The following is a 27,475-nucleotide window of genomic DNA, read 5'->3' on the forward strand; positions in this document are numbered from 1 at the left end:
GGATTCTCCATGCAAGAACACATTTCCTTCTCCAGTGCATGAAAGTGAAAAGTGAAAGTGAAGTCGTTCAGTCGTGTCCAACTCTCTGCGACCCCATGGACTGCTGCCTACCAGGCTCCTCCGTCCATGGGATTTTCCAGGCAGAGTACTGGAGTGGGGTGCCATTGCCTTCTCCATTGCACATGGCAGTATGTGTCAATCCCAATCTCCCAGCTCATCCCACCACCCTTCCCCGCTGCCACACCCACACATCTGTTTTCTACATCTGCGTCTCTATTCCTGCCCTGCAAATAGGTCCATCTGTATCATTTTTTTAGATCCCACATATATGCATTACTTTACAATATTTGTTTTTCTCTTTCTAACTTATTTTAGTCTGCATGAGACTCTCTAGGTCCATCCAAGTCTCTACAAATGACCCAATTCTGTTCCTTTCTATGACTTAAGATGTGGTACATATGCTCAGTGGAATATTACTCAGCCTCCCTGGTGGCTCAGCAGTAAAGAATCTGCCTGCAATTCAGGAGACAGAGGTTAGAGCCCTGAGTTGGGAAGATCCCCTGGAGAAGGAAATAGCAACCCACTCCAATACTTTTGCCTGGGAAATCTCATGGACATGGAAGCCTGGTGAGCTACAGTCCATAGGGTCACAAAAGAGCTAGACACAATTAGCAACAACAATAAATGCTATGCTTTTCTATGTAGCATTTATCACTACTTGATAGAATACATATATCAAAACATATTGGTTTTTTTTTTTTTCTCATCTCTGGCTCTTCCAACTAGAGTGTAAATTTCACAAACACAGGGACTTGTCTTAACCATCTAGAACAGTACTGGTAGATAGTCAGCATTCAACAGTTATTTATTGAAACAAACAATGAATGAATCTCAATTTTGTGTTCAACGCCCTGATCGGAATCAGCAGTTCCTGAACCTGGGTATCCTTCAGAATTCTTGACAGGAACTTAAAAATATATCAGATTCCAGGGCTCTACCCCAGATCTACTTACTCAAAAAACAGAGGGAGGAAGACTATTGAGGAATCTGCGTTTGTCATAAGCCTGCTGGTGCCTCTCGTGTGCAGTCAGGCCTGGGAACCAATGATATAGGTGCCCCAGTTTCAGGAACACAGGGGGAAATATGAGGGAGTGTGGTTAGTAGGTGAATGTTGAAATCAGCCTATGTTTGACTCCTAGCTTTGTCATTTCCTTATTGTTATAGATTACTAAAATTTCTGAGCCTTTCAACTTTCTCATACTTAAAATGGGTATCATACCAGTATCATAAAATGCCAAAATCTTCAGTTTCCTGTGGCATGGTAGAATCAGAAAAACAGCTCAGCTTTCCCATGGGGACATCACCTGGGGTGCAGACGCAGGAATAGGACAGCAGAGCATTAGCACCAGCACTTCTGTAAAGTCCAAAAGCATCAGCCCAGGGCTGGGGCAAGATTTTTCCTGAAACCCTCTGTTTAGCAACATGAGAACTATGATATAGTGGCCATACGGCTTCCCACTAATGACAGGGAGGGGCAGGCAATGTATGAGAATATGGAGCTGGAACTGACATCCACAGTTCAGCTATGTGGATGACCCTTCTTCAACCATTTCAAGACTGCAGAGTAAGATCCTCTCACACGCTTGCCCATGGCTGTGTTACTTAAGTTGAAACATAATACAGGAAATGAACATTGCTTCAAGCTTAACTCACAATTCCAACATCATTATCTTTCTCTCTAGTTGGAACCTCAGGAAGCATTTTGCTTTTTATTCCTACTTGATGGAAAGTCTCTGAAACCTGCTCAGCAAATTATTAGAGGCATGATACCCCTGTTTAGCCAGTAATGGTAACAGTGCTAACTGTAACTAATGCATTTGGTATTATTGAGTACAGTACCAGTGTCATTCCATACTGATCCTCATGTTCTTTTCTATTAAAATTCCATTAGATTTCCATGTGTCGAGCCTTAGTGCAATTTCACAGGTAGACATATTATATTTATTTATTTGCATATACTGAGTAAAAAAGTCTGGACTGTTTCCTGTTTTTTTCCTCATTATTAATCTTGTAATGTTAATATCACATTTATATGTGTACAGTGAAATCTGAGCTATTTCTGGTTCATTGACTTTCCTAGAGAATTGGGGGGAGGGTGAGGGAGTCCCTTTTTTAAAATTTATTTATTTATTTTAATTGGAGGCTAATTACTTTACAATATTGTAGTGGTTTTTGCCATACATTGACATGAATCCGCCACAGGTGTACATGTGCTCCCCATCCTGAATCCCCTCCCACCTCTCTCCCCATCCCATCCCTCAGGATCATCCCAGTGCACCAGCCCTGAGCACCCTGTCTCAGGGCTGGCAATCTATTTCACATATGGTAATATACATGTTTCAATGCTATTCTCTCAAATCATCCCACCCTTGCTTTCTCCCACAGAGTCCAAAAGTCTGTTCTTTACATCTGTGTCTCTTTTGCTGTCTTGCATATAGGGTCATCATTATCATCTTTCTAAATTCCACATACATGCATTAATATACTGTATTGGTGTTTTTCTTTCTGATTTACTTCACTCTGTATAATAGGCTCCAGTTTCATCCACCTCATTAGAACTGATTCAAATGTATTCTTTTTAATGGCTGAGTAATACTCCATTGTGTATATGTACCACAGCTTTCTTATCCATTTGTCTGCTGACGGACATCTAGGTTGCTTCCACGTCCAAGCTATTGTAAACAGTGCTGCAATGAACATTGGGGTACAGGTGTCTCCTTCAATTCTGGTTTTCTTGGTGTGTATGCCCAGCAGTGGGATTGCTGGGTTGTATGGCAGTTCTATTTCCACTTTTTTAAGGAATCTCCACGGTGTTCTCCATAGTAGCTGTACTAGTTTGCATTCCCAAAACAGTGTAAGAGGGTTCCCTTTTCTCCACACCCTCTCCAGCATTTGTTTATAGACTTTTTGATAGCAGCCATTCTGACTGATGTGAGATGGTACCTCACTGTGGTTTTGATTTGCATTTCTCTGATAACGAGTGATGTTGAGAACAAACTGATTGAGTGTGTCCTGTCCTGTCACTCACAAAGTAGACTCCAGCGGTGCATCAGTTACAGCGTGGTCATTTTTTTTAAGCAAATGCATCAACTGTATCTGGATGGTTTGTCTTTTCTCCCACTTCAGTAAAACTCAACTGCACAGGGGCACTGAGAGATTTAATCTGAATTTTTTTTAAAGTGTGTCTGGATGAAAAATTACTACAGATCAGAAGAATACCATTTCCAGTGACCCAGTTTGAGATCAGCAATTAATTAACTATGCATAGAAATGTCACTTAGAGAAAAGTCTTTGTCAATATGCTGAAATTTCTCATAGATTTGTGATTAACTTCTAATTATAGACTAATTGCCTTCTCCGTTATCATCGAGGATCTTGAGTGTTGACGCGGAATCTATAAACCATACCAAGGAGACAAGTGTGGATGTAATACACTCCTGTGTTGCCTAATGTGATTCCTTCACATGTGAACAAAGATAAAAGTAGGAAAATGGTCCCTGTGCTACTTCAGGAGTAAGATTGGCCGCTTGAGAATCCTGGTGTGAAAATACAGTGACGGGATTTCTAGCAACAAGGAAAACTATGCTGGTGCATTTTCTGATTTTACTTCAAGGAGAAGTTTAGGATGATTGGTAAGAGGGAGAAAAATGGGTTTGTTTCTAGATAGGCAGTTTTGAGATGAATCACTGACGCAACTGGCTTGGAGGTGTGGGTGTGTGTGTGTGAGACAGAGACACAGAACAGAGAGACAGTGCCCATGTGTGTTTGAGAGTTTGTCTGGCAGTGAAAGAGAGAGAATCCTTGTTTCCTCAGAAAATGAAATGCAAGTTTCAATAGAACAGAAGACAATGTTATCGCTACTGAGGGAAGGATTCAATCATATTTGGTGGCTGCTTTCTAGTTACCTGCATGCTACCTTGATAGATCTAATCTCAGCACTCTACAGACATGCTTCCTTTTCTATAGCAAATAATATCATCATCCCCTTCTCACTGGTCTCAAGTTTTATTACCAAGATAAACCTGAAAGTCACTTCTTATTTCATTTAAATCAACTAGAAAGACAAAGTACCCAGTCAGGTTGTGTTTGATCCAAGAAAGCAAAAAGCCTTCCACTCCCTTGGGTCTCATAGCAATGTACTGAAAATTTCTGGGAAAGGGAGGAGTCAGGTGCCATCCATCAAAATACAAGTCTCCCTGACAGCAGGCTTTTCTGAAGTCTACTTCCTGTGCTATAGTATGTGCACCACCCAGAGCAGTGCCCTGTTCTTTAGATGTTCAATAAATATTTTTGGAATAAACATTCTGTTCTGTTTTTTCTGTCTGATGTTTCTGTTGAGTTCTGTTTTGTAAGGAACACTCTACAGCAACATTTTTATGTCCTCCTCCTCTCTCTCTCTCACCAAACCTCTCCCTGCCACACACACTCCCAGCTGTTATGTACAAGAATTATTCTATAGCTTTGTTTGTCCAGAACCCACACTCATTTTTTTTTCTGCATTTTTGAGAGGAAAATATATGATACAAAAAGAGTGATTATCATAATGATCTATTGAGAAATCCCCAAAGGGAGCATTAAAAGAATCCCATCTAAGAAAGAAACCTATAGTCTCTTTCTCTGGATGGTCATTATTTACTCTGTTAAAAATACCACAGGTATAAAATTTCCCTGATTGTTTTGAAACCAAAATCTTCTTGATGATGGGAGCAGGGGACAACCTTGGGTTTTTACCACTTAAATATTCTGATATACTACCAACTCTTTCATCCCTTCTCTATTTTTCCAGCAATTATGAACCCATTAGATGAACATTTTGTAAATCTTCAAGGGAAATATAGCTGCATAATGTACCTGATAATGGCATGAAGCCTCTTTCTCAGGCTAATCTTAGAGCTTCCTTATTTCTCCCCATTAATTGTTTACAGGTGTTATTTCTACAGGTAAGGAAGAGCAGAAAACTTTCCATTATAAGATACACAGTGGGAGCATTTGGAGGTATAAAATGCTTCTTCTATGAGACTATTAATGATTACAACCAATGAGTCTCTAGAATCATTGTTTAAGAGATAGAATGCATAGTTTATTGTGAGCCTAAACGAAAGATCCATATTTCTTGGCTTTCTAATGCAAATAGATGGGTGAAAAGTGGAAACAGGGGCAAATTTTATTTTACTGGGCTCCAAAATCACTGCAAACAGTGACTGCAGACATGAAATTATAAGACATTTTCTCCTTGGAAGAAAAGCTATGACAAACCTAGGCAGCATATTGAAAAGCAGAAACATCACTTTGCTGACAAAGGTCCATATAGTCAAAGCTATGGTCTTTCCAGGAGTCATGTATAGATATGAGAGTTGGACCATAAAGAAAGCTGAGTACTGAAGAATAGATGCTTTCAAACTGCAGTCCTGGAGAAGACTCTTCAGAGTCCCTTGGACTGCAAGGAGATGCAACCAGTCAATCCTAAAGGAAATCAGTCATGAATATTCATTGGAAGGACTGATGCTGAAGCTGAAGCTCTAATACTTTGGCTACCTGATGTGAAGAGCCAACTCACTGGAAAAGACCCTGATGCTGGGAAATACTGAGGGCAGGAGGAGAAGGGGTGACAAAGGATGAGATGGTTAGACAGTTTCACCAACTCAGTGGACATGAATTTTAACAAACACCAGGAGATAGTGAAGGACAGGGAAGCCTGCTGTGCTACAGTCCATGGGGTCGCAAAGAGTCACACACGACTTAGTGACTGAACTAATGCAGGTAAATTATATACTCCCTACTTAAGTTAAATAGAATAAATCAAGCCTTTTGCCAGGTGAACCATATACAAAGTTGATAAAGTTGTCACATATCACATTGCACTTCTGATCTGGACTTCTCTTCCTCCCTGAGTTGACCCATGTAAGTTGGCTCACAGAGACAAACTCACAAGAGACATTTTATTGGGAGAATTCTAACTTCCTCTAGTCTGACACTTGGAGCCTCTGTCCCTCACATCTTCCTTCTGTTGGAAAATCCCACAGGAAGCCCAATTACAACAATAAGGCTGCTTAGTAAGCATGAAGTCAGCTTAAGGGAAGCTAGTTATCTAATTCATATGAGACAAGCATTTCATGTTTTCTCCTCTTCCTCAAACCTCCCACTAACATGAGATGATGACTTTTCATAATTCAGTGAAGAACAGTAGCATTGGGAGGGAGAAGTATCTTCTATCACTGACACCTGCACATCCCCTGCCTCCTTACTGCGTCTGTCAGTGAAGGTCAAGCTCACAGCCTTTTCTGTTTTCTCAGGAACTTTACTCTTCTATTACTCACTCTCTCTCGTACATTCACCGTCTCTCCATCCACTTGCTCTTTCTCCTCAGCGCACAGACACGTTTTAGCATTTCCATCTTGCACACCTTGCACAAAACACCTCCACTGTCCACATAGTTCCTGTCAGCTTCTGCCCCATTTACCTGTCCCTTATCATGACCAAATTTCTTGAAAATTTCTTGGCAAGTTTTGTACACACAAATGCTGTCTGCACTTCCTCATATTATTGACACGTTAACTCATTAACCCACTACAATCGACCTGGTGACCTAGGCATACCTTCATCTGGTCAAGGTTATCAGTGATTTCCATGTTGGCTAATCCAAAAAACACTCCCCAAATATGGGTAGATCTAGATAAAGAATCTAATATATCATAAATGGTCTCCCAAATCTGAATGTATACACAAGTTTAAAAGGTAGTATGGAATGAAATAGAAAAGGAAATACTGTGTATAAAGTCTTATTTTTAACTTATTAAAAAACAAAACACCACTTTCTGCCTCTGTTATACTCGAGCCCTCAGCACCAAGAGACAGAGACGCCTTCTCCCCCTGTGCAGGCAGTCTGCTTTCTCATCTGCAGCCTGCACTGTTCACCTGGTGGTTTCTCTCCCTCACTGACCACTCTCCTTCTGTTCCCCTGGCTCCTGCTCCTCTTCCAGTTGACATCTCAGTGGGGCAGTTCCCCAGGGCTTCATCTTGACTGTCTTTTTTCTCCATACATATTCTCCAGTTGTATCACAAGGCATTTGGCTTTAAGTGCCATAGTACGCTAATAATTTCCACATTTACCTCTCTGGCCCAGACCCGTCCCTTGAACTCCAGGGGTACATATGCATCCAACTTTCAACCTGATCACTCCACTTAGATAATTACCAGACATCTGAAACTTTAATGCACAAAACGTATCTCCCACTCCCTTTGTCAAGATTATTTCTTCTTCACATCTATCTTTTTTCCATCTCAACTGGAATGGCAGCCCTTCTGCCCAAGTACTCAAAACAGGAATCCTCTACCATATTAGATGTATTCATAGAATCTTTCTATTATATTTCTGAATATAGTTGACTTCTACCACCTGAGTTCAGGCCTTCCTCAGCTCTCACTTGGGAGATGGCAAAGCCTATAAAACAGTCTCCCCATTTCCAGCCTTGCTCCTCTCGGATCCATTCTCCAAATAACCACATGGCAGATTTAAACATATACCAGCTTAAGTCACTGCCTCCTTAAAATTTCTAATTGCTTTCTACTACACACAAAATCAAATCAAATTCCTTTCTCTTGCCTATAAGACTCTCCATGAAGTAAACATGCAAAGGCTCCAAACACACCTCACATTCTAATGGCACTGTCTTCTTTCAATTCCTAGAAATTTTGAACTACGGTGTTGGAGAAGACTCTTGAGAGTCCCTTGGACTGCAAGGAGATCCAACCAATCCATTCTGAAGGAGATCAGTCCTGGGTGTTCATTGAAAGGACTGATGTTGAAGTTAAAACTCCAATACTTTGGCCACCTAATGCGAAGAGTTGACTCATTGGGAAAGACCTTGATGCTGGGAAAGATTGAAGACAGGAGGAGAAGGGGACAACAGAGGATGAGATGGTTGGATGGCATCACCGACTCAGTGGACATGAGTCTGGGTAAACTCCAGGAGTTGGTGATGGACAGGGAAGCCTGGCGTGCTGCAGTCCATGGGGTCACAAAGAGTCAGACACGACTGAGCGACTAAAGTGAACTGAACCTGCTTTAAGTCTCTGAGCATTCTGTTCCCTTTTCCTGGAATGCTCTCCAGACCTTCTCCTTCACAAGGCTCCTCCTACCCATCCTTTCCAGTGGTCTCAGCTAAATGTGTGAGACTCTCCCTTAACTAACCCCGTGTAAGTAACCCTATTCCCCTGCCCCACTCCCTATGCACCTTATTAGCTACCTCATCCCTTGGTTCATTTCCTTAGTAAATGTTATCACAATCTGCAATTCTTTTGACACACATTTTAAGTGTGTTTACTTGTGTTGGTCTGCCTCTCTTTGGAATCTAAATGCATGAGGAAAGGAATTTTTTCTGATCTGATCATTCACCACTGGGTTCCTCAGGAGAAATCTGACTCATGCAAAGTTCTCCAAATAAACATCTTGAATTAATACATGAATAAGTGAACAACCTGTCTTTAAATAAAGATTAGAGACAGCCCCATATAGTCACTACAATAATCATTTTCAGTAAAGGCATCTTCTAAAGAACACAATGGAAAAAGCTATACAGGAGATTTGGAGTTTGAATGTGGGCCACCATTAGAGGAGTTGTCCAGCTTCTCAAAAATGCTCTGGGTTTGTGTCTGGAAGAGACAGGAAGAGGCATGGAGATGCATGTTGGGGAAGGGTGGAGACAATAAGCCCTCTCAAGGGAAGCCCATATTTTCTAGCTTAGAAAGACAGCCCACAGATACAGAGGATCTGCCTTTTCTCACAAAAAACCTTATTTCTGCCAATGATCCCTTTGCTTCTCCCTTCTGCTTTTTCTCTCTCTTTTTCCATATAATTCCCAAGTCAGTGGCCACAGACGAAGCAATCAGACAGAGGAAACGGATATGTCAAATTGTCTGGCCATGAGAGAAGAAAGAGCAAGCAGGTTAAGAGAAAAGAAATTCAAAAGAAAACCAATTCTAGGCTGCCAATGTGAGATTTCTTTCTTATTTAATTCTGTATTTGCAAAGGGCAGCAAAGCATAGAGGTAAAAGCACGGGTTGATGTGTTTGTTCTCTGTGGCTCTGATAACAAATTACCACAAACTTAACGCCATGCAGATTTATTCTTAAGGTCAAAAGTACAAAATGGGTCTTACCCAGCTAAAACCAATGTGTAGGCAGGACTGCTTCCTTCTGAATGTTTCAGGCAAGAATTAGTTCTTTGTTTTTTCCAGCTTCCAGTTGATGCCTGAATTCTTTACCAGTGGCTGCATTACTTTGACCTCTGCTTCCATTGTCATATCGTCTTCCATGACTCAGACGTTCTTATCTCCCTCTTCTATAGGCCCATGTCATTACCTTGGTCCACAAAGATAATCCAAGATAACCTCTCTATCTGAAGAGCCTTAATTTAATCATATCTGCAAAGTCCCTGTCATCATTCACAGGTTCTGGGGATTAAGATGTGGACATCTTTGCAGGAACATGTTTCATTCTACCAGAGCTGGGTTCCAATCTTAGTTGCATCTCTTAGTTCCTACTCTGTGCCAAGCACTTTGCCAAGCACTTTACATATTTTCATTCAGTCTCTTAAAAATGCCTGAAGTAGAGGTACACACATCTGTATTTTATGAAGAAGCTGTAGCTTGGTAATATGAGGCCACCTGGATTTACACTGCTATGTTGGTAACTCTAGTAGAGCAAAAATATAAACCTGTGTCTGCTTAACTCCAAAGCGCATGCACTTGGCTGCCATGTTGATCAAACCTCTACACTAATAGTCTGGGCACACACAAAATGCTCAATAAATAGTGACCCATTACTGTTTTCATGCAAGTAAATTCAACCTAACCTCAAACAGATATGTGGCTCCTCTGAATTTTTCATTCTTCATCAGATCAGATCAGATCAGTTACTCAGTCATGTCCGACTTTTTACAACCCCATGAATCACAGCATGCCAGGCCTCCCTGTCCATCACCAACTCCCGGAGTTCACCCAGACTCACGTCCATTGAGTCAGTGATGCCATCCAGCCATCTCATCCTCTGTCGTCCCCTTCTCCTTCTGCCCCCAATCCCTCCCAGCATCAGAGTCTTTTCCAATGAGTCAACTCTTCGCATGAGGTGGCCAAAGTACTGGAGTTTCAGCTTCAGCGTCATTCCTTCCAAAGAAATCCCAGGGCTGATCTCCTTCAGAATGGACTGGTTGGATCTCCTTGCAGTCCAAGGGACTCTCAAGAGTCTTATCCAACACCGCAGTTCAAAAGCCTCAATTCTTTGGCACTCAGCCTTCTTCACAGTCCAACTCTCACATCCATAAATGACCACAGGAAAAACCATAGCCTTGACTAGACGAACCTTTGTTGGCAAAGTAATGTCATTCTTCATAGGATTACACATTTACTCTTTCATTTGGTAAACATTTAAAAGGTCTAATACTCTGCTAGGCATTGTCCTAGGACCTGAACACTATTCTAAAAGCTTCTGTGCAATTAAAACAATGAGATGGCACAGGGTCCAAAACATAGAAGATATCACTAAATACTATTCCCCATTTCTCTTTTCTTCTTTAGATCATAAACTTCTTTAAGTTTCATCCAATTTCTTGATTGTTCTGATTTGTCTGTGTTTCTTTCATTGCAGTTTAGCACACAACAATGATTCCATATAACATTTTCCAGGTTGAATTGGTTTCTTTGTGGATTATACATGACCTTTGGCGAGGCAATGACTTTCAAAAGTTTTGTCCTTCTAACTTGTTTTCAGGAAACAACTAGCTCTAAAACTGGGGTGACTGGCCTTCCAAAGTGACTTAAATCTGCTTTCCAATATGTGGAAAGAATTTGTATGTGTGAATATCTGGGAATTAGTAAGAGTATGGAGATGGATAGGTGAAGGAATCCCAGAGTCTGGTGAAAAAATACCGGTGTAGAATAAAGGACTCTTTAAAGCTTGTTCATATTTTGAGCCAGCTTTGAGAATCATTTACAGATGGACCCATACACTCAAAAAAGAAGACACTATATGAATGGACCCACATGTGGTTGCAAATGTTCTCTGTGCTTTAGGATAAGAGATTATTTATGAATTTCCTATCATTTGTTCACTGAGCCATTTTGTTTTTTTTACTCCATACTCTTATGTATCATATTTCCCCCTTCATTTGTTCTCTTGCTATATCATATTATCCATCCTAAGAAATCTTCACTATACAAAATAAAATATAATAAAGATATATTTAATCCTTTCCTTTTTTTTCAAAAGGAATATCTGTAAAACAAAAGTTTTTCGGGTCAAATTTCTAAAATAAATCTTGGCGCCAGGGCCCTGATGAGGTAACAATCCAGTATCTGTTGATGTACCATGGTACCACTGATGGATCACTCAATAACTGAGCACCACTTGCCAGGAATTCATTGAGGGCTTGCAAATTTAATCTGAAAATCTTTTTAGTCATTGAAGAACTGCTAGGGGAAAAGGTTATGAGACAAGCAAAGAAAGCCATATCGTTGCTAGGAAGATCAGAGTAAATCAGAACAGGAGGTTATACTGCAAAGTAGAAACTGATATTTCTAGTGTTATCAAATATCTTCATTATAGATGAAATTCAATGGCAGTGTTTTAGGTTACAATTTCATAGTCACTAACATTAAATGATAAAGTCTGAATATATGTTACCCAACTAATTAAAAAATAAATGCATTAATGAAAGTGAAGAGAAACTAGAAAGACTTTCTAAATAAAATTCTTAGCAACTTGCCATTCCTTTTTACTGTTTAACATCTGAATTTCACATAATTCTGAATTTAGGGAAGTAATAGAAGGATATGTGGAGATCACTAGACTAGACAGTAGAAGAGTTGACTTTTAGTCTGTTATCTGCCAATAATAATTCTGTGATCTTAAAAAAGACAAAATCATTTGATTTCGTCTTCTCTGCTAAATGACGGTTTAAACTAAATGAATTTTAAGACTCCTTCAGACTCCAAATAAATAAAAATGTGTGGCAAATGTGCTTCAGAAAAGAGTTTTTAACATGTATTTTCTAGTACTGCATCACTGACTACGTGAAACCCTTTGACTATGTGGATCATAACAAAGTGTGAAAATTCTTAAAAGATGGGGATACCAGGCCACCTTACCTGTCTCATGAGAAACCTGTAACAACCCAGAATTGTTCAAACAGTTAGAACCAGACATGGAACAACAGACTGGTTCAAAAGTGGAAAAGCAATACATCAGGGCTATATATTGTCACCCTGCTTATTTAACTTTTATGAAGAGTACATCAACTGAAATGTGGGGCTGGATGGATCACAACCTGGAATCAAGATTGCCAGGAGAAATATTAACAACCTCAGATATGCAGATGATACCACCCTTAGGACAGAAAGTGAAGAGGAACTTAAGAGACTCTTGGTGAGGGTGAAAGAGTAGAGTTAAAAAGCTGGCTTAAAACTCAACATTCAGAAAACTAAGATCATGGTATCTGGCCCATCACTTCATGGCAAATAGATGGGGAAAAAGTGGAAGCAGTGGCAGATGTTATTTTCTTGGGCTCCAAAATCTCTGTGGATGGTGACTCTAGCCATGAAATAAAAAGACACTAGCTCCTTGGAAGGAAAACTAAGACAAACCTAGACAGCATATTAAAAAGCAGAAACATCACTTTGCCAACAAAGGTCTGTCTAGTTCAACGTATGGTTTTTCCAGTAGTCATGTATGGATATGATAGTTGAACTACAAAGAAAGCCATAGAACTGATGCCTTTGAATTGCGGTGCTGGAGAAGACTCTTGAGGGCCCCTTGGACAGAAGGAGATCCAACCAGCCAGTTATAAAGTAAACATAATGATTATATATATATTTAGTGAGATAATTATTACAGTCAGGCCAACTAACATATCTTCTCACATAGTTATCATTTTGTGTGTAATAGGAGCATCTGAAATCTACTCTCTCAGCAAATTTTCAGTATTCACTGCAGTATTATTAACTATAGTCATCATACTATACAACAAATCTCTAGAATTATTCATCCTGCACAAATGCAACTTTGTATGCTCCGACCAAAACTTCTCCATTCCCCATAACTGTGCACCCTTTCCCATACCTGATAACCACCATTCTATTCTCTGTTTCTATGTAGCTGACTTATTTTAGGTTCCACATATAAGTGAGATTGAAGTTTTTTTCTTTAGGTATCTGACTTATTTTACATAGCATAATGACTAACAAGTTAATCCATTTATCCTTGCAAAAGGCAGAATTTCTTTCTTTTTAAGGCTGAATAATAGTAAAAATTGAGTTTAGGATCAAAGTTCACACCTGCCAGAGACACTCAGAGGACTCAAACAAAACCTTGTGTGCACCAAGAGACCCCACAGAGACTAAGCCAGACCTGCCTTTGAATGTTTGAGTGTCTCCTGCAGAGGTACCATCATCAGTGCCTGCTGCAGGGGCAGGAGCTCTGCGTGCAGGAGACCCGGGTGTGGCATAAGCCCTCTTGGAGGAAGTCACCATTAACCCCATCATAGAGCCCCCAGAAATTATACAGGACTGGGGAAACAGACTCTTGGAGGACATAAACAAAACCCTGAGCACACCAGGACCCAGGAGAAAGGAGCAGTGACCCCACAAGAGACTGACTCAGACTTGCCTGTGAGTGTCCAAGAGTCACTGGTGGAGGTGTGGGTTGTCTATGGCCTGCTGCAGGGTCGGGGGCACTGAGAGTGGCAGTGGGGGCATGGGACCTTTTGAAGGAGGTGGCCATTATCTTCATTACCTCCACCATAGTATGGCCTCAGGTCAAACAACAGGGAGGGAACACAGCCCCTCCCATCAACTGAAAATTGGATTAAAGATTTACTGAGCATGCCCTCACCCCCCCACCCCCGCCCACATCAGAACAAGACCCAGTTTTCCCCTCAGTCAGTTTCTGTCATCAGGAAGCTTTCATAATCCTCTTATCCTTATCCATCAGAGGGCAGACTGAATGAAAACCACAATCACAGAAAACAAATCAAACTGATAACATGGACCACAGCCTTTTCTAACTTATTGAAACTATGAGCCATGTTGTGTAGGGCCACCCAAGACGGATGGGTCATGGTGGAGAGTTCTAACAAAATGTGATCCACTGGAGAAGGAAATGTCAAACCACATCAGTATTCTTGCCTTGAGAACCTCATGAACAGTATGAAAAGACAGTGTCATACAAAAAGATATGACACTGAAAGATGAAGTCCCCAGGTCGATAGATGCCCAATATGTTACTGGAGAAGGGTGGAGAAATAACTCCAGAAAGAACGAAGAGACAGAGCCAAAGCAAAACAATGCCCAGTTGTGAACATGACTGGTGATGTAAGTAAAGTCCAATGCTGTAAAGAACAACATTGCATAGGAACCTGGAATGTTAGGTATATGAATCAAGGTAAACTGGAAGTGGTCAAACAGGAGATGGCAAGAGTGAACATTGACATTTTAGGAATCAGTGAACTACAATGGACCAGATGGTTGAATTTAACTCAGATGACCATTATATCTACTACTGTGGGCAAGAATCCCTTAGAAGAAATGGAGTAGCCATCATGGTCAACAAAAGACTCCAAAATGCAGTTCTTTGGTGCATCTCAAAAACAACAAAATGATCTCTGTTTGTTTCAAAGGCAAGCCCTTCACTATCACAATAATCCAAGTCTATGCCCCAACCACTAATGCTGAAGGAGCTGAAGTTGAACGGTTCTATGAAGACCTACAAGACCTTAGAACTAACACCGAAAAAAAGATGTCCTCTCCATTATAAGGGGCTGGAATGCAAAAGTAGGAAGGCAAGAGATATCTGGAGTAACAGGCAAATTGGGCCTTTGAGTACATAATGAAGCAAGGAAAAGGATGACAGAGTTTTCCAAGAGAATGCTCTGGGCATAGCAAACACCCTCTTCCAACAACACAAGAGAAGACTGTATACACGGACATCACCAAACGGTCAATAGAAAAATCAGATTGATTATATTCTTTGTAGCCAAAGATGGAGAAGCTCTATACAATCAGCAAAAACAAGACCGGGAGCTGACTATGCCTCAGATCATGAACTCCTTATTGCCAAATTCAGACTTAAATTGAAGAAAGTAGGGGAATGCACTACACCATTCAGGTATGAACTAATTCAAATTCCTTATGATTATACAGTGGAAGTGACAAATAGATTCAAGGGATTAGATCTGATAGATGGAGTGCCTGAAGAACTATGGATAGAGGTTCATGACAGTGATCAAGATCATCCACAAGAAAAACAAATGAAAAAGACAAAACGGCTGTCTGAGGAGGCCTTACAAATAGCTAAGAAAAAAAGAAAAGCTAAAGGCAAAGGAGAAAAGGGAAGATACACACATTTGAATGCAGAGCTCCAAAGAATAGCAAGGAGAGATAAGAAAGCCTTCCTCGGTGATCAATGCAAAGAAATAAAGGAAAACAACAGAATGGGAAAGACTAGAGATCTCTTCAAGAAAATCAGAGATACCAAGGGAACATTTCATGCAAAGATGGGCACAATAAAGGACAGAAATGGTATGGACCTAACAGAAGCAGAAAATATTAAGAAGGGGTGGCAAGAATACAAAGAAGAACTATACAAAAAAAGATCTCCATGACACAGATAACCACAATAATGTGATCACTCACCTAGAGCCAGACATCCTAGAACGTGAAGTCAAGTGGGCCTTAGCAAGCATCACTATGAACAAAGCTAGTAGAGGTGATGGGATTTCAGTTGAGCTATTTCAAATCCTAAAAGATGATGCTGTGAAAGTGCTGCACTCAATATGCCAGCAAATTTGGAAAACTCCACATTGGCCACAGGATTGGAAAAAGCCAGTTTTCATTCCACTCCCAAAGAAAGGCAATGCCAAAGAATGTTCAAACTACTGCACAATCACACTCATTTCACACACTAGCAAATTAATACTCAAAATTCTCCAAGCCAGGCTTCAACAGTATGTGAACTGTGAACTTCCAGATGTTCAAGTTGGTTTTAAAAAGGCAGAGGAACAAGAGATCAAATTGCCAGCAACCGTTGGATCATCAAAAAAGCAAGACAGTTCCAGAAAAACATCTCTTTCTGCTTTATTGACTATGCCAAAGCCTTTGACTGTGTAGATCACAACAGACTATGGAAAATCCTTAAACAGATGGGACTACCAGACCACCTTACTTGCCTCCTGTGAAATCTGTATGCAGGTCAAGAAGCAACAGTGAGAACTAGACATGGAACAACAGACTGGTTCCAAATCTGGAAAGAAGTACATCAAGGCTGTATATTGTCACCCTGCTTATTGAACTTATATACAGAGTACGTCATGTAAAATGCAGGGCTGGATGAAGCACAAACTGGAATCAAGATTACCAGGAGAAATATCAATAATCTCAGATACACAGATGACACCACCCTTATGGCACAAAGTGAAAAAGAACTAAAGAACCTCTAGATGAAAGTGAAAGAGGAGAGTGAAAAAATTGGTTTAATACTCAACATTCATAAAACTAAGATCATGGCATCCAGTCCCATCACTTCATGGTAAATAGATGGGGAAACAGTTGAAACAGTGTCAGACTTTATTTTGGGGGGCTCCAAAATCACTGCAGATGGTGACTGCAGCCATGAAATGAAAAGATGCTTGCTCCTTGGAAGAAAAGCTGTGACCAATCTAGACAGCATATTAAAAAGTAGAGACATTACTTTGCTAATAAAGGTCTGTCTATTCAAAGCTATGGTTTTTCCAGGAGTCGTGTATGGATATGAGAGTTCGACTATAGAGAAAATCAAGAGCCAAAGAATAGATTCTTTTCAACTGTGGTGTTGGAGAAGACTCTTGAGAGTCCCTTGGACTGCAAGGAGATCAAATCAGTCAATCCTAAAGGAAATCAGTCCTGAATATTCATTGGAAGGACTGATGCTGATGTTGAAATTCCAATACTTTGGCCACCTGATGGGAAGTATTGACTCCTTGGAAAAGACCCTGATGCTGGGAAAGACTGAAGGCAGGAGGAGAAGGGGATGACAGAGGATGAGATGGTTGGATGGTATCACTGACTCAATGGACATCAATTTGGGCAAGCCCCAGGAGTTGGTGATCAACAATGAAGACTGGTGTGCTGCAGTCCATGGCATCACAAAGAGTTGAACAGAAGTGACTGACTGAACTGAATTGAATATTCATATACAGACAGATCTCTTGGAAGGAAAGTTATGACCAACCTAGATAGCATATTCAAAAACACAGACATTACTTTGCCACCAAAGTTTGTCTAGTCAAGGCTATGGTTTTTCCAGTGGTCATGTATGGATGTGAGAGTTGGACTGTGAAGAAGGCTGAGCACCAAAGAATTGATGCTTTTGAAATGTGGTGTTGGAGAAGACTCTTAAGAGTCCCTTGGACTGCAAGGAGATCCAACCAGTCCATTCTGAAGGAGATCAGCCCTGGGATTTCTTTGGAAGGAATGATGCTAAAGCTGAAACTCCAGTACTTTGGCCACTTCATGCGAAGAGTTGACTCATTGGAAAAGAGTCTTATGCTGGGAGGGATTGGGGGCAGGAGGAGAAGGGGACGACAGAGGATGAGATGGCTGGATGGCATCACTGACTCAATGGACGTGAGTCTGGGTGAACTCCGGGAGTTGGTGATGGACAGGGAGGCCTGGCATGCTGCGATTCATGGGGTCTCAAAGAGTCGGACACTACTGAGCGACTGAACTGAACTGAACTAAACAGTATTTTCTTTATCTGTTCCTTCATCAACAGACACCCAGACTGTTTTCACATTTCGGCTATTGTGAATAATGCTGTGTGAACATGGGGTTGCAGTATCTCTTTGAGATACTGATCTTATCTCCTTTAGGAATATATCCTGAATAGGGATTGCTGGATCATATGATAGTTCTATGTTTTGTTTTTTGAGGAAACCCTGTACAGTTTTCCATAATGTCTGTGCCAATTTACATTCCCACCAACTGTGTACCAAGGTTCCTTTTTCTCTTTGTTCCTACTAGCACTTGTTATTTCTTGTCTTACTGATGACAGCCATTCTGACAGGTGTGAGGTGATATCTCACTGTGGTTTTGATTTGCCTTTTGCTGATGACCAGGGTATTGAGCACCTTTTAATATACCTGTTGGCCAGTTGTGTGTATTCTTTGAAAAAATGTCTATTGAGTTTCTCTTCTCATTTTGCAATCAGGTTGTTTGTTTGTTGCTATTGAGCTGCATGAATTCCTTTTATATTTTGTATATTAACCCCTTATTTGATATATGGTTTGCAAATATTTTCTCAAGATATGGAAACGCTTTGTAGGAGACTGTGGATACTGTTGGTGAATAGCATACTAACATGCTATTTGTATACTATCTGTACTATTTGTATACTATTTTTACTAATGTTTACTATTTGTATACTAGTCTGCATTTTTAAATGTATCTATAATTAATGTGGGGTAGCTCTTCCCGCCCGTCGCCCCTGGACTCGGGCTTGGGGCGTGGGGTATCTCCTCCTGGCCGCCACCCCTGACCTCGGGCGTGGGGGCGTGGCTGGATGGCATCACTGACTCGACGGACGTGAGTCTCAGTGAACTCCGGGAGTTGGTGATGGACAGGGAGGCCTGGCGTGCTGCGATTCATGGGGTCGCAAAGAGTCGGACACGACTGAGCGACTGATCTGATCTGATAATTAATGTGTACATATTTCCTTCATAATATTTTAAAGGAGAGAAAATATGAATTTACATATGTATATGTGTATGTATGAATATGATTTGCATATGTTTGTGCATTTATATGATAAAGAATATTTGGAAATTATAAAAAAGATTTTGGCATACTACATATTAGTACAAAAAGTGTGCCAATTTCTGAAACCATGAGAATGAGGGATGTGGGGAGATGAGACAGAAGAGAAAAACCTTATTTCCAAGCTTTTTCTTAGTAGAGGACAAACCACTGTCACAGCAAATTTTAAGGACAAGCCTCTTCATTAATTTGAAGGGGATAAAAAACAATGAGATTTTTGACAAAGCCAACATTCTCTTTTGAAATGGAGATATTTGCAATAATGAGGAGCTAAATAGGTCATGTAGCATGAAAGCCGATCATCATTGTGGTTACCACTGAAATAACATGACCTTTATAGGGAGGACAGCCTGAGACTGGAAATGTTTTTAGTAGCCAGAACAAAGAAACAGGTACAGTGGCCTAAGAAAGACTGGGGGTCTTTCTCCCACCAAAAGAAGACTGGGGGTAAAGCAGACACTGACTTTGGTCTAGGAATGGACAATGTTTCTGTAATTTTCTATTCCTTTCCTTCATGATCAGAATTTGACTCTCAGAATCAATTATCTAATAATGACATCTATATTTAAGATGGAAAAGTGAAAGTTTTCCCAGAGATTGTTCCCCTCAAAGTTTCTTGCTGCATTCTATTGCCAAGAATTGGATCATATGACTACCCCTTAGATAGAAAGAAGGCTAAAATAGAGGAGGCAGGATAATCAAAACTGACTTGGACAAAGTCTAATTCATCACCAGAAGCTAGGTACATAATTGTTCCATGAGCAAGAAAGAAGAGAGATGGTGTGGAAACTGCAAAAAACAAAGTTTACCCAAGGGAAAGCTCTTTTTAAAGTTTGTTGTTCCTGCTACCGTTGTTATTGTTCATTTTGTTTTTTTTCAGTCTGGTCCTGGATAAGTTGGAAGCACAAACCCAGGTCAGGGAAATATGATCAAATCATTCTTTCGAGTTTGACGTAAACTTCTCCTTGCAACATGTCACTGGGGCACAAGTTCCCAAACGATTCCATTCCAATGTCCCAACAGAGAAATTTTTCATAAGTTTATTAAAATATACACTCTTGTGCAGTCACTCTAAGAGATTCTAATTCACTAGGATTGTGTTTAACAGGGAATTCTGTTCATTTGCTACAGAGACCATTTGAAAAGCACTGGATCTGGGGATCATTACATAATGGGCATATAAATTCTGCCTCCTCTACTTAACCCCTCATCAAGTTGAAATCTTTTTCTATTGTCCCTAAGCCTTCACAATAATCTTCTCAGAGCCTGTTTTTGCTGTGCTGAGGCAATAAAGAGACAGACTTGGGTCAAATTTTAAGAAAAAGCAATGTAGAGATGAAGAGCTAGAGCTTAGAGGAGACAGTTACACAACAGCAAGGGGGACTTGCAGAGAATCAGAGTAAGAGTCTGGTGCCAGATAACTGGCTAAAGTGATAAGAACAGCTAGGATACATTTGTGAAATATGTACACATCCCTCAGAGATTCTCAGAAAACCTAAGAGTGGAATGAAGAAAAACACTGGACTTCTTGGACTTGGTTGGGATAGAACTTTAGATTATTACTGACTGGGCATTAAAGGAAAACATGACTCTTGAGGACTGTCTGGACACCTGCATTATGGTACTATTTACTGAATATGAAAACAAACAATAGGAAAGCAGTGTTGAATGAAAGCCTCCCCATATTTTTGGCCACACAGCATGTGGTATCTCAGTTCCCCAACCAGGGATTGAACCCATATCCCCTGCAGGGGAAGCAGGAAGTCTTAACCACTGGACTGCCAGGAAAGTCCCTGAAAGCCTATTTTGTGAAATACATTTTTAGAGTTACCATGGAAGGTAGGTATCACTGCACCCACTGGTGCTGGTAAAGAATATGGGATTAGCTTAAGCAGGTATTTACAACCACAAAACTGGGAAATGGTAGAGAGCATGTTTGAGACAAGATCATTTATTCCAAATCCATTGTGCTTCTCTTGACAACATTTGCCTCTCTACCTATATATCATCTTCCGTCAAATTAAAAAGTGACACTGGTGAATTGCTGGAATCTAAGAATTAGCTCTTCATCACCTATGCCTGTCACTTATTGAGATTTGTTCAGCTTGTGCCTGCTAATGGTGAAAGTACTTTCTCCTACCCCTTTCCCATTGTAGTCAAGCCTGTGATGGATACACTTTAAAGGGTCCTGAGAGACTCTTCTGTTCATGGGCAAAAAAATGAGAGCGGTGGAAGATAATGTGTGAGGAAGAGGCTTTGGGACTTTGTGACCCAACAAGCCCTGCACAGATTATTAAACAGTTTCAAGTGACTTAACCATGACATGGAGCCTCTAGAGAACAACAAGATCATTGTCACCACTGTCCCAGTGGAGGAAGCTGAGTGACTCAAGTACTCTCTAGCTCTCAGAGAAAACAAAAGGGGAAAGGAAGCAAATAGTGGTTATTTGCCTGGGCCACTGGGCCAGCCCAGCCATTGTGAATTCTCTAAGTTTTCATTGCTATCGATATGTTTGCACACACATATTTGCTTTGTGGAATAGCCAAGAATCCCAGAACGACTGTCTGAGATGCTCCTATGAGGAACAGACCCACTATTAAAAACAAGAAACTACTAATTTTCCCTTTTACATTGTTCTATCTACTCACTAGCTCATTAATCTGTTTACACTGTTTAAACAGAAGTTGTATAATAGCAGGCATAACAGACTAGGCTGTGCCGCTATGACAAATAACCATAAACATCAGTGGCTTATAACAACCAAAGTGTTTTTCTTGCTTCAGCTATGCAACCATTGTAGGTTGGTAAGTGGCCTCTGCTCCATGTTATCCTCACTCAGGGATCAAGCATGATGGAGGCACCGCCATCTGGAACTCCATAAGTCAGTGAGGTAGATGGAAGGGGAGGTGTAGAATCATGGGTGTTAAATTTCATTTAGCTTACATTTCACTGGCCAAAGAGAATCAAATGGCCTCAATTAATTTCAGGGAGGTAGGGTGGAAAGAGCAATTTTAACTTGTGTCCAGAAGGAAAGGAAAATAGTATATTAATGGAAAATAGTAATGTCTGTTACAAAAATTTGTATTCTACTACCAAAAAATCCCTGTTCATTAATTTGATCCCATGCAACACAAACTAGAAATGGCCTGAGTCTGTCTATTTACAAACAAAGCTTTTCAATGATACCAATTCAAATCCTGAGCCTGAAGGCAAACTTTGCAACGTACACAACTCTGCAAGTCATTGATCGCCAAAATATTCTTGGCAGTATCCAATACACTGGCATTTCTACACCACCATTCTTCTCATGTCTAACTTTAGAGACACAACAACCACATCAAAATGTAAAATCACTGTTTTTTAGCATAATCCATGCATTTGAGGACTTCGCCTGTTTTTCTTCCCAAGTTCAGATTTGAACTTCACTTCATCCAGTCTCCACAAATGGGTCTCAATGACTCAGTGAAGCTCAGAGACAAAGGGCACTTATTTTACGTCATCTGGTGATTAAAAAACTTAAAGCTTTATTACTTATGTCTAATTCAAAAATTTCCAAGCCAGAGTAGATATGCCAAATGGTACCATTAAAAGCAAAGATTGACTACATATCCACAGGAATTATGGTCCCTTCCTTTCCCTTCAGTCAGAGTGAAGAGTTTGGATGGGACTAGACTTAGAGAGGATGAGGAGATGGGATTGAGCTGTGGAGTGATGCATTCACTCATACTCACATCTCATAGTTATGGGTTGAGGAGCATAAGAGAAGTATCTATGAAACCTACTATGTAGCAGACTTAGTGCCAAGTTATTCTTAACTTGGAGGTCCAGGGATTGGTGCCAAGAAGTTCACGAATCCCTGGCATGAAATGCAAGGTTGTTGACTTTTATGCGTGTATCTATTCTTAGAACAAGCTTCATTACTTCATCAGATTCTCAAAGGGATCATTATCCATAAAACATCAAGCATCACAGTAGGAATATAAAAAATAAAGAAGGTCCACACTCTCCAGAAATTATACAGACCTGCATAAACCAGACTGTATATGGACAAGTGCAAGTTGCTTAACATAATGGATGCATCTCTAAAAGTCAAATATAAATCACATAATATTTACATTGTGATGGTACCTGTGTAAACCAAAAAATGCTTCAGTAAGATGATCATAGTCTATTTTATAAATTTTGAACGAGCTCAAATTTTGTAATAGGAAACATATAAGACATTTCAGATAAATTGTACTTTTAGGTAATATCAAATTACATGTTAAAATTCATAGGACAGAAGCACACGCATGCATGCACACATACACACACACAGACACATTTCTTTTATGTTTCCAAACTAATAGTCACAGAGATCAAGGCAACATGCTCCGTGCATTATATACATACCTTCTTCTATAATCATGTCATTCCCTTACAGCCCTCTTCCTATAGTCCAGGATATTCTGAAAATTTTCTCACTACTTGTCTAAATAGAATGGCCTTCTTGTTCAACACTATGACATATAAGACATATATAATATCATATATGAACATATATATGTTCAACACTATGACGTATATAATATCATGCATAAATATAGTTACATTTCTACATGATAAAGGATAGAAACATATGAGCCTAATTCAATAATAAATATCTCATTCCTCTTTTCACAGGCATCTCACCCTAGATGTAATTTTTAATTTTCCTTTAGAAGTTTAGACATAAGGATCATGGAAGAGCAGAAAGAACACAAGACTTACAGTCAAGAGGCCTGGGTCCAATGCCTGGCTCCCATGCTTGGCTCCATTCTTCCTCTGTTCCATGTGACCAAGTCATTTATCTTCTCTCAAGCTGTTTCCTCATCTGTGGAATGAGAAAATAGTACCTAAATAAGTGTAAGGTCACATGCAGAGTTGTTATTAAAGAAAATAATGTATAAATAATAATGAATGAACCTAGAACATGAGCTAGTAAGTTAGAAAATGCTCAAGTACTTAATAACTGTTATTTGAATCTGAACAGACCAAATGTATTCAACCAAAAGATGGAATATTTCACATTAGGCTGGTTTCCTAGTATTTCCAGCTGGATCTAGAAACAAAATTCCTAAAGAGTCTATTTTCAGAATTTCCTAAAACATTTTTGAAAGAGTTCTGAATAGTTTGCTGTGATATAGATCCAAAACAAGACAAAAAACTTGATTGTTTACACCCCATTTGCTGTGCACGGAAATATCCTTATGTGAAAAAATGTTTCCCATATTGCATCAGGAAATCTTTGAGTTTCATCAGTTATCTAAAATGGATTGTGTAAAATGTATTAAAGATTCCTAAAACCTTTAATTTTCTAATGGCTGAGAAATTGAGGAGGCCCTGGAAGTCCCATTCTGATTATCATATGATACTAGCATTTCACATGGATCAACCTAATACATGAGCATACTACATGCATGGTTGTGAAATAGGCATTTATGATTTCAAATACTATCAAAGTAACTATGACTCTGAAAATACACACTATTCCCAGCACTTTCCACAAAAACAGATGAATGGAAGTCACTTGTTCTCCTACATCTGGTGATATAGTCCTTGATTCCTTGATCTCGGCTTCCCTCATGTACTTTACTGGCTGGTACCATGTCACTCCAACCCTTTAGGATGTTGAAATTGCCTTCTGAAACTCTGGGGCTTATTTTATTTTTTTTTTAATTAAAAAGGAGTGCACTGAACCAACATGGATTCAGTGAAAATTCTCAGTTGGCTAAAAGTAGGATATGAAAAAGCAGATGGTGGAAATTCCCCAGTGTTGATAATGGGAACAGAACAAGATCAAGGTGGTAGAGGATTCCTGAGAGTTGGTGAAACCATTGTTGATATGGCCAATAATAGTTCACATTTCACTTGTTCCTTTGATTAGGTTATTCCATATACATCCCTTCCAATCACAATACATAAAACTCCTGCTCATTCTTTAAGGCCCTTAATCTTCCATAACATTCATTTTCAATCAAAAATATATAATGATAATCATAATAATAAGCAATCCTTCATATTCCAATGATGACACCAATAGTTTACCACTTAGTGCTCTGCATTGGCCTGGGAACTCCTAAGAAAGCCAAGGCTGCAGCTTCTTCCTCTTTGGATATATGGTACCGGGCACACAGGACCCAGCGAGTAAATGCTTATGGAATTGAATCGTGTCACCAATTATCTGTCTCTCAGGTGTCATAGCCTGAGAAATATTAGTGACCTCAAATCTGGAAGACTCAAATCAACACATTGAATACTGTCTCTGGCAGTCCTACAGTATATAAAACCTAAGTGAAAGAAGACTTTGTGAACAGTAAGCAAAATAGACACAAAAGCAAGGTATAATCACTATCAGAATCACCCCAAATCCATGATCAGCATTTTTTTAAAGACTTAAAAAACAGAAAGGACTAACATTCTCCGATATTAGATTGATATATTCTTGAAAATGATAGCCATCCTTTTTAACCTTTAAAAAATATCTCTCTTCCTCCCTCAATAAATGCCTAGAAGGGGGGAAGAAAGAAAGAAGAGAGGAGAAATGAGAAAACTGGTTGAAAGTATGTAAAAAAAAAAAAAAAAGAGCTAGAAAAAAAAATTGAGAAGGAAAAGAAGCATCAGAGGGACAGAGGAAGAAAGAAAAAGTTTATGAGAAAAGAAGAAACTAATGTATCCATGGGGGTATTTGCTCTGTGCTTGTTAGGAAATGGGTTTCTTTAAACAAAGAAATCTAAAAGGATGTAGGAAACAGAGAAACCATGGTGGGTCATACTGAGGAGAGAATCCTCCAGGTTCATTTAGGCTGCCCCTTTCCCCAGGTGTGCAGCGGAGATACGTCTCCTGGAGAGGCATGTTCATCAATGCCATGTATACACCCCTTTTATGAGATTTCATACTGTCTACTTTAAGAGGGAAAATTTAAAATGTAGTAGGAAGGATTTATTAGTAATGTTGTAAATAAAATATGTTTCCTGCTGTTTGAACAATATCAGCAGTTTTGTTTCTTGCTCTGTCATCAAGTGGGACTTTTTGAGGAAAGTCTCTGGAGAGCACTTTCAGAAAGGGATGCAGCCATACATCTTTCCTAGGCACCATTAACTTAGATACAGCCCCACTTGGAATTGGGAAAAAGTTAAAACTTTTAAAATATACAGTCTTTTTGATAAGGCCCAAGAGAGGGAAATATATACATACATATTTCAACCTACTAGTATACTTCTTCTGTCTCCAGGCATCCTTTCTCAGATAGGGGCTCACAATTTACAGGTGGTAAACCTTTGCCCCATCACATTCATTCACACAGCAGGCCTGCTTCTGTCATCCACACACCCAGGCCCACCTGCCTGAGGACTGCTCAGCTAATGACCCTCTGCTTAACAGATTTGCCCTGTGCAGATCCCACTTTCACAGATAAAACTTTTTTCCCCCTCTCTGGGATGACTTCCCTTCACTTCAAAGTCTTGGTAGTTGAAAATTTGACATATGTTGAATAGAAATGAAGGTTTTGGAGTCACGGATACAGGAAAGAGACAAAAGAAGGGGAAAGGGCCAAAGAGCCACAGATGTAAATAAGCACAGTGAATTCACAGATTACACAGACACCTTGCAAACTCTCGATGGTGCACCCGCCCCATGAAATGCCTGGTTTTCAAAAAGGGAATGATAGCAGGTATCTAGGTGTGAGGTGGGGGCTTTTTAAAATAGGGAGGGAAAGAATTTACTTCTGGAAATGGATGTCCAGGGTTTGGGCAAAAGGCATTGGTGGATGGCTCCTTCCATATGTACTTTACTTAATTTTGCCCATTTCCATATTCTGGCCACCATTTTATGGTATCTATTAATAAGTTGCTCTTCTGCAGGTCCCTCTGCCCTGTTAGGCTATAATGTCTTTGAAGGTGGGGAGCATGTTTAACTTATTGCCATAACCCCTAATGCTAAATGTCTGTGGTGAGATGGTGAGAATAAGAGAATAGATTAGAACAACTCACCCTTGGGCCCAGTGGACATCAGTTCCTTCCTTGGCCATTTGTTCCTATGCTACCATCCCTACACTAACTTAGATTTTTGCAAGAATGAAATCCCTCTGGTGAGAGTCTGCTTGAAGAGAATTGCTATAATGTGCCACACAAATGAGTACAGGCCTGGAGGCCTGAGGCCTAAATAAAAATCAGCCTCCGGACAAATTGTAACCTTAACTTAAATGGAGAAATACAAGGCCCAAACTGGTTTTGTACCTCCCTGAGCCCCTGAGGCTTGACACCATCCAATGTATTGTTGCTACAACAGGATTGAATAAGGAAATGTCTGGGAGAGAGCTGTAGGCAAGGAAGAATGATAAGGGTCTAAAGATCCTTCTATTTGTTTCTATTCTTTCTATAAAGCGAAGTGAACCAGGCTTTCACTGCCTGAACTGAACAAAAGCTGTGAGTTTTCATGTGTTGTGTATGTATCCCCTAAGATAGAATAAAGGAAAGAGCAAATTAGTATAATTTCCCATTTCCCTAATTTTCCTCTAATTCCATATGTTTATGTGCATGTGTGCATAAATATATATA

General features: G+C 39.9%; 1 long non-coding RNA gene across 1 annotated transcript in view; it reads right to left on the reverse strand.

Moving 5' to 3' along the window:
- The window catches only part of LOC147366908 (uncharacterized), a 1,139,839-nt gene that overhangs the window by 735,106 nt on the left and 377,258 nt on the right, over positions 1-27,475 (reverse strand). Inside the window, exon 8 of the long non-coding RNA XR_015169575.1 lies at positions 23,649-23,751. This is a non-coding gene — a long non-coding RNA (uncharacterized LOC147366908). The remainder of the gene's footprint in view (positions 1-23,648; positions 23,752-27,475) is intronic.

The sequence above is a fragment of the Bos grunniens genome, chromosome 8 (assembly GCF_055505025.1).
Source record: "Bos grunniens cultivar Pamir isolate PY7600 chromosome 8, Bosgru_T2T1.0, whole genome shotgun sequence".
In the NCBI taxonomy this organism is placed as follows: Eukaryota; Metazoa; Chordata; class Mammalia; order Artiodactyla; family Bovidae; genus Bos; species Bos grunniens.